Source organism: Carcharhinus amblyrhynchos, chromosome 8 (genome assembly GCF_965287045.1).
Source record: "Carcharhinus amblyrhynchos chromosome 8, sCarAmb.v2.hapA, whole genome shotgun sequence".
NCBI classification, from domain to species: domain Eukaryota; kingdom Metazoa; phylum Chordata; class Chondrichthyes; order Carcharhiniformes; family Carcharhinidae; genus Carcharhinus; species Carcharhinus amblyrhynchos.
In genome coordinates this window covers 43,634,994-43,649,919 of record NC_137331.1, presented here as the reverse complement: position 1 = coordinate 43,649,919, position 14,926 = coordinate 43,634,994, and the positions used below count along the sequence as shown (strand labels likewise).

At 43.5% G+C, this 14,926-nt stretch overlaps 1 non-coding gene across 1 annotated transcript; it reads left to right on the top strand.

Moving 5' to 3' along the window:
- Positions 1-12,582: 12,582 nt before the first annotated feature.
- On the top strand, positions 12,583-12,655 carry trnar-acg (transfer RNA arginine (anticodon ACG)). Its single transcript has one exon. It is a non-coding gene; the product is annotated as a tRNA-Arg (tRNA).
- Positions 12,656-14,926: the final 2,271 nt, after the last annotated feature.

Sequence of the window (14,926 nt, the reverse complement as noted above, 5' to 3'; positions counted from 1 at the left end):
AATTTCTTCACCCAGAGAATGATCAGTCTGTAGAATTCGCTACGACAGGAAACAGTTGAAGCTGAAATATTGTATATTTTCAAGAAGGAGTTAGCTATAGCTCTTGGGGTGAAATAGATCAAAGGATATGCAGCGAAGGTGGGATCAGGCTATTGAATTGGATGATCAGCCATGTTCATAATCAACGATGGAACAGATTCAATAGGCCAAATGGCCTCCTCCTGCTCCTATTGCCTATATTTCCATGTAAACTGTGCGAGGGATAAGCAGTTTGGCTTTTGCCAATGAACAGAACCGTCCTAGCAGCAGCCCGTCCCTGTACTCCCAATGAGAGGGGGTGAAGGTTTGCCAATGGTCTGACTAAAGACTCAGGGTGCAATCTTACCGGCCGTTCACACCACAGTCCCGCTGCGGCAAGGTCAGCAAACCTGGCACCCAGCCAAATCTCCGTCCACTGCAGCTGGGTGGGAAAATCCTGCCGGTTTGAACATTCCAGCCCCAGTGATGTGATGAAGAGAGAAACAGAGAAATGTGAGAGAGAAAAACAGGAGAGGGAAATAGAGGGAGAAGAGAAACAGGACACAAAAATAGAAAGAAACAGAGGAGAGAAGGGAATGAGGAGAAAAGTGGCATAAAAAAAATAAAAGGAAGGAAAAAGTGAAAAGAAAAAGAGAAAAAAATGTAAAAAGTGGGAGCTGGAGGAAGAGGAAGAATCTTCCATGTCCTCAGGATATTCTACCTCACAGAAAGTCTTCAAGCAAAGGATTGGAAGACTTGAAAAAAGTAAAGAGTGCAGCAAAAGCTCAGAACATTCTCTTTGGGAATGAGTCAGGTGAGTGGTATAGGGAAGTGTAGGCAGAGTCAATGGATGGGAGGTTGGTTTGCATAATGGATTGGGCTACATTCACAGCCCCTTTGTAATTTCTTGCAGTCTTGGGCAGAGCAGGAGCCATACCAACCTGTGATACAGCCAGATAGAATGTTTACTATGGTGCATCTGCAAAGGTTGGTGAGAGTCGTAGCTGACATGCCAAAGTTCCTTAGTCTTCTGAGAAAATAGAGGCTTTGGTGGGCTTTCTTAATTATAGAGTCAGCATGGGGTTGGGAAGGGGGAACCAGGACAGGTTGTTGGTGATCTGGATACCCAAAAAAAGCATCGGGGAGTTTTGCTGTTTTAATAGCATGATATAAATGATTTTTTTCTGTGAAAATCTTAAAGTTTAAGATGTTGAAGCCCATTTACATGAATAAGGTCAGACTAAACCATAACTAACAAACTAAAGAGCAGCAGAATAACCAATATACATCAAAGCAACTCCCAGGAACTGGAACCTTTCCAACTATTTCCTTCAGGATTCACCTGATGAATGAGCAGTGCTCCGAAAACTCGTGATTCCAAATAAACCTGTTGGACTTTAACCTGATGCTGTGAGACTTCTTACTGTGCCCATCCCAGTCCAATGCTGACATCTCCATGCCAACTATTTTTTTATTTCAGGACTAGCAACAGACACAACAGCTGTGCTAAAGACACAGAATCTCATCACTGAAAACTATGATTAATGAAAAACTGCTCATGAGAGATGTTTTTCTGATAATTGTTGGTACCCATTTCATTAATTATTAATTGCATTTATTCTGAAAACTTGACTTGGTCAAATACAGGACAAAACTTTTCCCCAAAAGACAATTTATCTTCATTGGTGTAAAGCACTTTGTAATGTCTGGAGATCACGTAAGGTGTTATAGAAATAAAAGTTATTCTTTCATCAACCTATAGATTAGCTGTCAGGCAAAGTGTTTATAAAGCTTGCTTAGTCTAGACTTCAAGAGTAAAGGCTAGTGGAATGGGCAGATTCATGGCAGATGAAATTCAAGGTAGAGAAATGTGCAAAGTGGCCACATTTTGGTTGGCAAAATGAAGAGAGACAATGCCAAATAAGTATTACAATTTTAAAGGGGATGCAAGATCAGAGAGGCTCAGAAGTGTTTGTCCACAAATTGCTGAGGCTGGCAGGGCAGGTTAACAAAGCACATGGCATCATACCTTTCATAAACAGACAGCAAAGTCAGGACGTTTGGCTAAAGTGAATAATTTATTTCACTCTCAAGTCATATGTTTATATGACTTGAGAGTGAAACAGGAGTTCAGTTCCAGCTGCAAGGGTTGTGTGTAATTCCAGGCACCAGACTGAGAGGAGCTTGAAAGTTCTTCTGGAGAGGGTGCAGTCAAGATTTACTTCAAATGGTTCCAGGAATGAGGGATCTCAGTTAGATGAAGAGACTGGTGAAGATGGGAATGTTCTCTTTGGAAGGTTAAGAGGGAGATTTGATAGAACTATTCAAAATCATGACAGGTTTAGACCAAGTAAAGAAAGAGAAACTGTTCACAGTGCTGAAGAGTCAGATAAATATAAAGTTAAGGTAATTGGTTAAAAAAGACCAGAGATAACAATGAAGTAAACAGTGTTTAATGCAACAAGTGGTGGGGATCTGGAATACATTGCCTGGCAGGGTGGCAGCTACACAGCCATCTGCTATCATTGAAGAGGAATTTGAATAAACACTTTGAAGGAGAAAAATTGCACAGGTATGGGGGGAAAGAGTAGTCCTGATGTGGAGGTGCTGGTGGTGGACTGGGGTAAACACAGTAAGAAGTCTCACAACACCAGGTTAAAGTCCAACCAGTTTATTTGGTAGCAAAAGCCACAAGCTTTTGGAGCGCTGCCCCTTCATCAGGTGAGTCTCCTTGGTCAGATAAGGCAAGTAGAGCAGTGAGACTAACTGGATTGCCCTTGGAAAGAGCAGACTCAGTGGGCCAAATGGCATTATTCTGTGCTGTGATTCTATAAAAATGACTATTAATTTCCATATTTGAAGATTTCTTGATCCTTCAAGCAGAGTGAGCTGACAATTAAGTTTTACTGGATTTAGAATATCAGGTCGATATAAACATATGACTTGAGAGTGAAATAAATTATTCATTATCCCTGTCGGCTCTATCAATTATTCCATTACTTATTTCTAAAGCCATTACAGGATAACATGACATCTTTGAGAAGGAGCTTAGTAAAATACAAACTTGGTGCCAAAACAAATTTACTTATAGCTGAGCGTAACCAGATTTTTAAAAATTACCAGCTCATTTCCAGTATTACTGATTTGCAGTTGCAGAGCGTGACGGTGATAATGTCATTTCTCAGCGCAGTTTATCAAAGCGGGGATTCAAATCTGTTTGTGTTGGAAGTGAAATGGGGAATAACGTTGTCTCAATTGGGATTATAAATGATAGCCGTCGAAACTTATCTCGAGAGGTAAAAGATTTGTGGGATTCAGACTATTAATAGATGATCTAAAATTATGAAAAGCATTTGAGCAGAATTGCAAAAGTCAAGTCCTTGATGTAAATATACGAGATAATATGCATAATTTCAAAGATTCTTTTGATTAGAAACAACCACTTTAGTGCTGAGGGTGCGCTATTACTTACAGGCTGAGGCGCTTTACACCATTCAGGGAATCCTCAGTCAGCTGCTATGTGAAGGGGTAAAGGATTTGAATGAAGGCAGAGCAGAGAGGTCAGTAAATCCTGCTCCGTACCATGAGGTGTGTGCTGCGCCTGTCACTGTGCTCCTAAAGTACACAGTTTACTCTGGCCTCCCCCATCAAGACAGAATTCCAGGATCCCCGAGTCAGTTAAGTGTCACTGTGAGATGCCTACTTAATCTAATACTTGTTCTCATGTGTTGATTCAGTGGTGAGTTACAGCTTTTAAGGGATTGATATTAAAATACGTTCCCAACAAGGCAAAAACAAAGCATTGGGGTTAGTTTCTTCCTCTACACTGGCATTTATTAATTATCTGGTAAAAGTCATGCATCCGAATTGAGTAATGTTCAAGCCATGAGAAAAATTCTAAATTCAAATAGACTCAATCCTTTTACAGCAATGTTAATGGCAATTCTTTGCTGAGGTGTGGGGTGTCTCTTAAAGTGTCATTAGTGCAGCATAAAACCACACAGGGCAATCACTCATGCCCCACAGAATTGGAGAATTGTGAAGAGTTATGAATCACACTCGCTTGATTTTTTTCGACAAGGTTTTCTTCCTCAGCCAAGTATTTTTATAATTTGTTGGTGTTACAACACCTACATACATGGAATTGAAATGACTTAAAGTCCAGCCATGATTCAATGGGTCAATTAGAGAGAGGATTGTGGGTTTTGGTACGCCCCTTAGTATCCCGGGATGCGTAGGTTAGAGGGATTAGCAGATTTACTATGTGGGGTTATGGGGATAGGGCCTGGGTGGGATTGTGGTCGCTGCAGACTTGATGGGCCAAATGGCCTCTTTCTGCACTGTAGGCATCCTATTCTATAATTCGAGGAATCAAGAACAAAAATCCAGACTGACACTTCAGTGCAGTACTGAGAGAATGCTGCACTGTTGGAGGCATTGCTATTTCAATGAAGCCAGTGTGGCATCTCATAATCCTATGGCACATAACAGCATGCGAGTTCTTCCAGTATACTTATCCCTCAATCAACATCACAAACACAGTTTATCTGATCATTATTACATTGCTGCTTCTGGGATCTTGTTGTGCTTAAAGTGGCTGTTGCATTCCTTACAAAATGAAGAAATAATAATTGTTGTAAAAAGACCACGGGATTCACCTGGATTTTGTGTGGCTCAGATGAGTTAAATAAGGGCAAGTTGCAGGATTTTAGCTTACACATTCCCTTCAGAACCCTAGATTTTAAAACTGGCGTTTTGACTATTCCCATTCTCCATTCATTCAGATGATGGCTGATCTTCAATTCCAATTCCATCTCCTCTGAATCCCATATCCCATCATCACTCCCTCAGTGCCCAAACCTCTATCAGACTCAGTCTTGGATACACTCAACCATTGTGGATTCACAGCTTTCTGGGGTAGAGAATTCCGAAGCTTCACAACTCCCCTCCCCTCGATCCTCAATAGTTGACCTCGTATCCGGAGACTGTGTCATTGTGCCATGTCTCAGGTGGAGGAAATATCCAATGGGCATTTTTGTGCACCTTTAGTTCTGCCTGTTTCCATATCATTGCACTGACTGTTGACAGGATTAGAACCATCTTGTGAACAATTGACCAATCCATTCACTTCTAATGTGTTAAGCTGGTAAGTGACAAGGTGGCATTCTCTATGTATTTGTGAAAATACCAACCTATTCAATTTGAACAAGGCCTTATGGCAGGCAGTATTAAGTACTCATTCCATCATTGGCTGACAGGGCCCTGATTTCATAGAAACATAGGAAATAGGAGCAGGAGGAGGCCATTTGGCCCTTCAAGCCGGCTCCACCATTCATCTCGATCACGGCTGATCACCCAACTTAATAGCCTAATCTTGCTTTCTCCCCATTACCTTTATCCCAGCCGCTTTTTGAATACATCCAATGTTTTGGCATCAACTACTTGCTATGGTAATGAATTCCACAGGCTCACCACTCTCTTGGTGAAAAAATGTCTCCTAACCTCTGTCCTAAATGGTCTACCCTGAATCCTCAGACTGTAACCCCTGGTTCTGGACTCCCCCACCATTGGGAACATCCTCCCTGCATCTACCCCGTCTAGTCCTGTTAGAATTTTATAAGTCTCTACAAGATCCTCCCTCATTCATCTGAACTCCAGCGAAAACAATTCTAAACTAGTTAATCTCTCCTCACACATCAGTCCCACCATCCGTGGTATCAGCCTGGTAATCTATGCTATGTTGGCAATAGAGAGGATCGTCCATCAGGGCTGGAGTCATGTGCATGAATGATTGAAGAAAGTACTCTCACCAAAATAAAACCCAAGGGAAGTCAGGAACATGAAGTTCTTCAGGTCACGAAAGTTCATTCCTCTTGTATCTTAACATCCAGATCATAGCATCAAACAATCAGCCCCCAAATTCTGCTTTTGCAGAGTTATCACCTCAGAAAACCAAAGTTCACAGAATCTCACACCGCAGGAGGCTACTCGCCTCATTGTACATGTCTTGGCTCTTTGAAAGAGCAACTCTTTAGTTCTACTCTCTGGCGCTTTCTCCATACTCCCATTGATCATTTCAAGTTTTCCCTTCTGGAAGTTACCACTGAAGCCTTTCACAAAGTGTATTTCAAGTCATCAACTCAATTTGAATGTTCTCCGGCAGGTTTCATCACATGACAAAGAACAAAGAAGATTCCAGCACAGGAACAGGCCCTTCGGTCCTCCAAGCCTGCACTGACCATGCTGCCCAAATGAATGAAAACCCCCTATCCTTCCAGGGATCATATCCCTGTATTCCCATCCTATTCATGTATTTGTCAAGTTGCCCCTTAAAAGTCACTATCACATTTGCTTCCACTACCTCCCCTGGCAACAAGTTCCAGGCACCCACCACTCTCTCTGTAAAAAACCTGCCTCATACATCTCCTTTAAACCTTGCCCCTCGCACCTTAAACCTGTACCCCCTAGTAATTGACTCATCCACCCTAGGAATAAGCTTCTGATTATCCATTTTGTCCACGCCCCTCATAATCTTGTAGCCTTCTATCAGGTCTCCTCTCAACCTCCGTTGCTCCAGTGAGAGTAAACCAAGTTTCTCCAATCTCTCCACATAGCTAATGCCCTCCATACTAGGCAACATCCTGGTAAATCTTTTCTGTACCCACTCCAAAGCCTTCACATCTTTCTGGAAGTGCAGTGGCCAGAATTGAACACTTTATTCCAACTGCAGCCTAAGAATCTATAAAGCTGCAACATGACTTGCCAATTTTTAAACTCAGTGCCCTGGCATGCGGTATGCCTTCTTGACTACCTTCTCCACCTGCGTTGCCACTTTCAGTGACCTGTGTACCTATACATCCAGATTCCTTTGCTTATCAATACTCTTAAGGTTCTGCCATTTACTGTATATTTCCTATCTGTATTAGATCTTCCAAAATGCATTACCTCACATTTGTCCAGATTAAACTCCATCTGCTATCTCTTCTCCCAATCAGGATTGATCTATGTCCTGCTGTATCCTCTGATGGCCCTCATCACTATCCGCAAATCCACCAACCTTCGTGTCATCCACAAACTTACTAATCAAACCAGTTACATTTTCCTCCAAATCATTTATATATGTATTACAAACAACAAAGATCCCAGCACTGATCCCTGAAGAACGCCACTTGTCACAGCCTTCCATTCAGAAACACATCCTTCTACTGCTACCCTCTGTCTTCTTTGATTGAGCCAGCTTTGTATCCACTTGCTAACTCATCTCTGATCCCAAGCAACTTCACCTTCTGTACTAGTCTATCATGAAGGACTTTGTCAAAGGCCTTACTGAAGTCCATGTAGACAATATCCACTGCCCTACCCTCATCAATCATTCTCGTCACTTCCTCGAAAAATGAGATCAAGTTCATGAGACACGACTTCCCCTTCACAAACCCATGTTGCCTCTCGCTGATACGTCCACTTATTTCCAAGTGGGAGTAAATCCTGTCCTGAACAGTCCTCTCCTCCCTACCACTGATGTAAGGCTCACCAGCCTGTAAATACCTGGATTATTCTTGCTACCCTTCTTAAACAAAGGGACAACATTGGCTATTCTCCAATCCTCTGGGATCTCTCCTGTAGTCATGATGTGGAGATGCCAGTGTTGCACTGGGATAAGAAGTCTCACAACACCAGGTTAAAGTCCAACAGGTTTATTTGGTAGCTAGTGGCATTTGCTACCAAATAAAGCTGTTGGACTTTAATCTGGTGTTGTGAGACTTCTTATTGTATCTCCCCTGTAGCCAGTGAGGATACAAAGATTTCTCTCAAGGCCCCTGCAATTTCCTTCCTTGCCTTTCTCAGTAATCTGGGGTATATCCCATCAGGCCCTGAGGACTTGTCTACCTTAATGTTTCTCAAAAACCCCAATATCTCCTCCTTTTTGATCTCAACATAACACAAACGATCTACACATTCTTTCCCAGACTCATCATCCACCAAGTCCTTCACGTTGGTGAATACTGACGCAAAGTACTCATATAATACCTTGCCCACTTCTCTAGCTCCACGCATGGAATCCCTCCCCTGTCCTCGAGTGGGCCAACCCTTTCCCTGGATACCCTCTTGCTCTTTACATACGTATAAAAAGCCTTGGGATTTTCCTTAATCCTGTTGGCCAAGGCTTTTTATGTGACCCCTTTTGGCCCTCCTTATTTAAGTTTCTATTTTCCTTGTATTCCACACTCGCTTTGTGTTCCCAGCCTCCTAGCCTTGACAAATGCTTCCTTTTTCTCTTTGACTAGGCTCATATATCTCTCATTATCCAAAGTTCCGCCTCGCTCCATCAGCTGCACCCCCACTTTCCAACTAGTGGGTGCCTCACATGCCCCTCCTCCCAGCACCCACCTCTACATAGCCAAACAGAAAATGAAGATTCATTATCCAATGGGATGATTCTTAGTCATCAAACCAGCAACTGAAATAAGCTTCCTCCCGCCTCTCTAATGTTTTTATAACCAATACGCTAACGTGTTTAAAAAAACTGAAATGAAAGACTTTCATCAGTGTTTTGCAGCAACCTTTAGAGATTTATCGCAGTTCTTTGCGACTCCAGCCCAATCCTAGAACACTAACACCACCAAGTGAAATAAATTCCTCACTTCCCCACTGGCTCATTTGCAGGTTATCTTAAATCTGTGCCCTCTGCTTATCCACGTTGTTGCCACTAGAAACCATTCCTTTCCTTCTACTCTTGCTAAAACCTTTCATAATCTTGAACACAGAAAGCATTCTTTCTAGTTGTATCACAGCTTTGTATGGCTCCCGCTCTGACTGAGACCTCAAGAAACAACAAAGGGTCATGAACGAAGCCCAATCCATCACTCAGCCTCCCATCCATTGACTCTGTCTACTCTTCCTGTTGCCTCAGAAGAGCATAATTAAGGACCCCACGTACCCTGGACATTCTCTCTTCCACCTTCTGTCAGGAAAAAGATACAAAAGTCTGAGGTCATGTACCAACTGACTCCAGGACAGCTTCTTCCCTGCTGCCATCAGATTTTTGAATGGACTTACCTCGCATTGAGTTGATCTTTCTCTACATCCTAGCTATGACTGTAATACTCTGCACTCTCTCCTTTCCTTTTTTATGGATGGTATGTTTGTCTGTATAGTGCACAAGAAACAATACTTTTCACTGTACCCCAATACATGTGACAATAACAAAGCAAGTATGGAATACAAGTAAAGAATATGAAAAACTTACTAAATCTCTACCTCCCCTTTTCTACTCTGGGGTGAACCATCCCAGCTTCTCCATATAATTGAAGTCCCTCATTCTTGGAATCAATCCAGTCAATCCCCATCCTTACCTTGATATCGTTTCTGAAGTGTATAGCCCACAATTGGAAGCAGTACTCCAGTTGGGGCCTGAAATGTAGCTCATTGTTTAAATATCCCACCCTCTATCTCCCAACCCATTCCCCCAGTGGTTCCTCTCTATAGATGGCAGGTTGTTCAGTTCACCTCACCTCCATCCGTTCCTTTACAGATGCTGACTCAATTGTTGAGGATTTCCAGCATGTTTTTACTCCAGATATTTAACATTGGCAGTATTTGGTCTTTTGTCCCCTGTGGCTGGGTTAGTTACTTCTTTGGAGAATTTGGGTGTAATCAGCCACTGACTTTGTAAGAGTGGGGGTCTGGAGAATCTGGAATTGTTTGTCTTGAAGCAGTGACAGTTCAGGGGCGATGTAACACAGGTGTCCCAAATTGAGGGCTTTTGATAAGATTAATCAGAACCATAGAATCCCGATAGTGCACTAAGGGGCCACCTGGCCCATTGACTCTGCACTGACTCTCCAAAAGAGCATCATAAGAACATAAGAAATAGGAGCAGGAGTAGGCCGTCTAGCCCTTCGAGCCTGCCCCGCCATTCAATAAGATCATGGCTGATCTGTCGTGGCTCAGTTCCACATTCCTGCCCTCTCCCCATAACCCTTAATCCCCTCGCTTATCAAAAACCCATCAACCCGCGTCTTAAAAATATTTAGCGAGGCAGCCTCCACCACTTCAACGGGCAGAGAATTCCAGAGATTCACCACCCTTTGAGTGAAGAAGTTCCTCCTCAACTCCGTTCTAAACCGCTCCCCCCTTCATTTTGAGGCTGTGCCCCCTCGTCCTACTGTCCTTTCTGAGTGGGAAGAGTCTCTCCACCTCTATCCTATCCATCCCATTCATCATCTTATATGTCTCAATGAGATCTCCCCTCATTCTTCTAAACTCTTAACGAGTACAAGCCTAGTTTATTCAGCCTCTCCTCATAGCTCAAGCCCCTCAACTCCAGTATCAGCCTAGTAAACCTCCTCTGCACTCCCTCCAAGGCCAAAATATCCTTGCGTAAGTACGGCGACCAAAACTGCACACAGTACTCCAGCTGCAGCCTCACCAATGCCCTATACAGCCGCAGCAAGACCTCCCTACTTTTATATTCAATCCCCCTCGCTATGAAGGCCAGCATCCCATTCGCCTTCCTGGCCACCTGCTGCACCTCCCAGGCTCTCCCTTCCACCTGAACCCTTTGCCCCACAAACTTACCATACATCTTTGGACACTGAGGGGTAATTTAGCATGGCAAATCCACCTAATCTATACACCTTTAGAAGCTAAGGGGACACCAGGAGATTTTGACAGTAACTTCATTACAATGCTAATGTAAGCCTACTTATGGCTAACAAATAAACTTTAACTAACTTAGCAAGGCCAATCCCATCTAACCTACAGATCTTTGGACATTAATGGACAATTTACCCCGGTCAATCCACCTAACCTATACACCTTGGGGAGAAACTGTTGACGCTGGTAGGATGGTTAGTAACGAGGAGGGGCTTAATTTCAGGAAATTAGCAAAAGAACCAGAGGGAAGATAAGATTTTTTACACCACAGCAATTTGCTGTGATCCGGAAGATGCTACCAGAAAGGGTGGGATTGGAAGCAGATTTAAAAGGAACTTTCAAAAAAGAATTGGATAAACAGTTGAAAACAAAGAAAAGAATGCAGAGCTTTAGGGGAAGTTGGGAAAATCACTCGAATCAGATAGCTCTTTCAAACAAGTGCGGGACCTCCCCTATTCTGGATGATAAAACTGGGATGGATATTTATGTGCTGATGGAATGTCAGAAGTCACCAAAAAGATTCTTAATTTCACTAATGTTTTGCTCCAAAGTTTGATTTGGGAATATTTAATAATGGTAAAGATATCCAGGATTAAAAATGGAAGAGTCTGTGTGAAGCTGAATAATCACTTCAACAATTCCCTTCACAAGGTTCAGCTCAGCAAGCTAAGATAGTTCCTTTGAGCTCATCAGTGCTCAGAATGTATAATAGAAACATCAAAGAAAGCCAGAAATATAGTATCTTTCACAGCCTCAGGACTTCCCAAAGTGCTTTACAGCCCATGATATCATTTTGAAGTGCAGTCAGTTGTACGTAGGAAACACAATTTGCACACAGCAAGATCCCACAAGTAGCAATGAGATATAATAGAATGTTTGCAGCATGTACGGCTTCCAAACCAAAGCCACTCAGCCAGTTGTGCTCCCCATCTTTTCCCTGTAGCCCTATGAGTATTTTCTCTTCAGATAATTATTCAATTCCCTTTCAAAAGCCTTGAACCTGCCTCCACCATACACTTTAGCCATGCTTTCTAGGTCCAAACTGCTTCCTGTAGGACAGTATGATGGCAGAGGTTAGCACTGCTGTCTCTCAGTGCCAGGGACCCAGGTTTGATTCCTGGCTTGGGTCACTGTTGTGTGGAGTTTGCACATTCCCCCCAGTGTCTGTGTGGGTCTCCTCTGGGTACTCTGGTGCCCTCTTAGTCTGAAAACTGTGCTGGTTACGTGCATCGGCTATGCTAAATTCTCCCTCAGTGTACCCAAGCAGGCACTTGAGTGTGCCGACTAGGGGATTTTCACAGTAACTTCATTGCAGTGTTACTGTGAGCCTACTTGTGACATTAATTTGTAAATTTGTGGTTTTCCTTATGTCACCTCTGATTCTTTTTCCAATTGCTTTAATTCTGCGTCCTCTGGTTCTCGATTCTTACATCAGCAGCAACAGTTTCTGCCCTATCTACTGTGTCTGGACTTCTCATGACTTTGGAATATCTCTATCAAATCTCCTCTCTACCTTCTCTTCTCGAAGGAGAACAGTCCTAACCTCTTCAATCTGTCCTTTGAAACATGTTCAGAAATCTTTTTGGAACCCTTTGAAATGCACCCACATTCTTGCTAAACATAGTGCCCAGAACTGATCGCAATGCTACAGTGGGGCAGCACAGTGGTTATCACTGCTGCCTCACAGTGCCTGGGACCTGAGTTTGATTCCCAGCTTGAGTCACTGTCTGTGTGGAGTTTACATGTTTTGTGTCCACATGGGTTTCCTCTGGGTGCTCCACTTTCCTCCCACACTCCAAAGATGTGCTAGTTAGGTGAATTTACCGTGCTAAATTCTCCCTCAGTGTACCCAAATAGTCGCCAGGTTGCGGCGACTAGGGGATTTTCACGATAACTTCAGTATTGAGTGGGCCAGTGGCGCAATGGATAACGCGTCTGACTACGGATCAGAAGATTCCAGGTTCGACTCCGGGCTGGCTCGCTATGTCACTCTACTTTTGTCTGACAAATTTACTGGAGTTCTATGAGGATGTGTCTAGGGCGGTGGATAGAGGAGAGCCGGTGGATGTGGTCTTTCTGGATTTTCAGAAGGCGTTTGATAAGGTACCTCACAAGAGGTTACTGCAGAAGGTCAGGGGACATGGAGTTGGGGGTAGGGTGTTAGCGTGGATAGAGGATAGGTTGACAAATAGGAGGCAGAGAGTGGGGGTCAATGGGTGCTATTCGGATTGGTGGTTGGTGACTAGTGGGGTGCCCCAGGGGTTTGTGCTGGGGCCTCAGCTATTTACCATTTATATAGATGATCTGGAGGAGGGAACCGAGTGTAGGGTGTCGAAATTTGCTGATGACACCAAGATTGGGGGAAAGGCAAATTGTGCGGAGGGTGTGGAGAGTCTGCAGAAGGATCTAGATAGGCTGGGCGAATGGGCCAGGAAATGGCAAATGGAATTTAATGTTGGCAAGTGTGAGGTGGTCCACTTTGGTAGGAAGAATGATAGGAAGGACTATTACTTACGTGGCGAAAAACTGCAGCAGGCGACGGTGCAGAGGGACCTCGGGGTCCTTGTGCATGAGTCGCAAAAACCCAGCCTGCAGGTGCAGCAGGTGGTCAGGAAGGCGAATGGGATGCTGGCCTCCATAGCGAGGGGGATTGAATATAAAAGTAGGGAGGTCTTGCTGCAGCTGTATAGGGCATTGGTGAGGCCGCAGCTGGAGTACTGTGTGCAGTTTTGGGCGCCGCACCTGCGCAAGGATATTTTGGCCTTGGAGGGAGTGCAGAGGAGGTTTACTAGGCTGATACCGGAGTTGAGGGGATTGAGCTATGAGGAGAGGCTGAATAAACTAGGCTTGTACTCGTTAGAGTTTAGAAGAATGAGGGGAGATCTCATTGAGACGTATAAGATGATGAATGGGATGGATAGGATAGAGGTGGAGAGACTCTTCCCGCTCAAAAAAGACAGTAGGACTAGGGGGCACAGCCTCAAGATAAAGGGGGGGTGGTTTAGAACGGAGTTGAGGAGGAACTTCTTCACTCAAAGGGTGGTGAATATCTGGAATTCTCTGCCCGTTGAAGTGGTGGAGGCTGCCTCGCTAAATATTTTTAAGAAGCGGGTTGATGGGTTTTTGATAAGAGAGGGGATTAAGGGTTATGGGGAGAGGGCGGGAAAGTGGAACTGAGCCACGACAGATCAGCCATGATCTTATTGAATGGCGGGGCGGGCTTGAAGGGCCAGATGGCCTACTCCTGCTCCTATTTCTTATGTTCTTATGTAAGCCTACTTGTGACACTAATAAATAAATTCTAAAACTTTGCTGTTTTATACAGGTTCAACATCATTTCCCTACTTTTGTACTCTATGCCTCTCTCTACACAAATCCCAATCTCTCACATTCCTTATTAATATTTCAATCTAACCTGCCACCTTCAACCACGTGTGCAAAGACAATGAATCAGGCTTGTGTACACTTTGCTCCCTATGCTATCGCAGCCCCTTTTAGTATACTGTCTTGCCTCATTCTACTGACCAAAAGGTATACTTCACACCTCTCTGCATTAAATTCCATCTGCCACATGTCCACCCATTCCACTAGATAATGATGAGATAATTTGTTTGATCAACGGATAAATATTGGCCAGGACATTGGGCAGAAGTCCTCTGTTCTTCTTAGAAATAATGCCATGAGATCTTTCATATCCGCCCAAGGAGATGGACCTCTATCATTCATAAGATGGCAGCTGTGATAGTGTTGCACTCACTCAGTCCTACATTTGAAGTTTTAGCCAGAATTTTGTGCTCAATTCTCTGGAGTGGAACTTTCAATCTCATTCTCCTAATTCTCAGGCAAGTCTACTACCAACAGACCCACATTAAAAAAAGGAAAAGACAGGGTGATGGGCAGGGGGAATATAATTACTTTGCAGATGGTAAGGAGTATGTTAATGCTGATAAGTCAGGGAGACTTCCCACGAGCAGAATGACACAGCAATGATGTGAATATCTGATTGTAAATGGGAAACTACCCTTGCATGGGAAACAATAAGTAACATCTGTTAGTCACTAGAACTATGCACTTCAGTTACAGCTTTAAGATCACCTGAATTGCTGGATTGCTTCTGTTCCTCAATTGCTGCCTAAAGCCATATTTTAAGTGTCACCTATCACAAATATTTCACACACTTGCTCTTGAAGGGGACACATTCGACCAACTCCTGATGCTCACAAGTTGCAATGCTCAGCTTTTGCAATCAGTC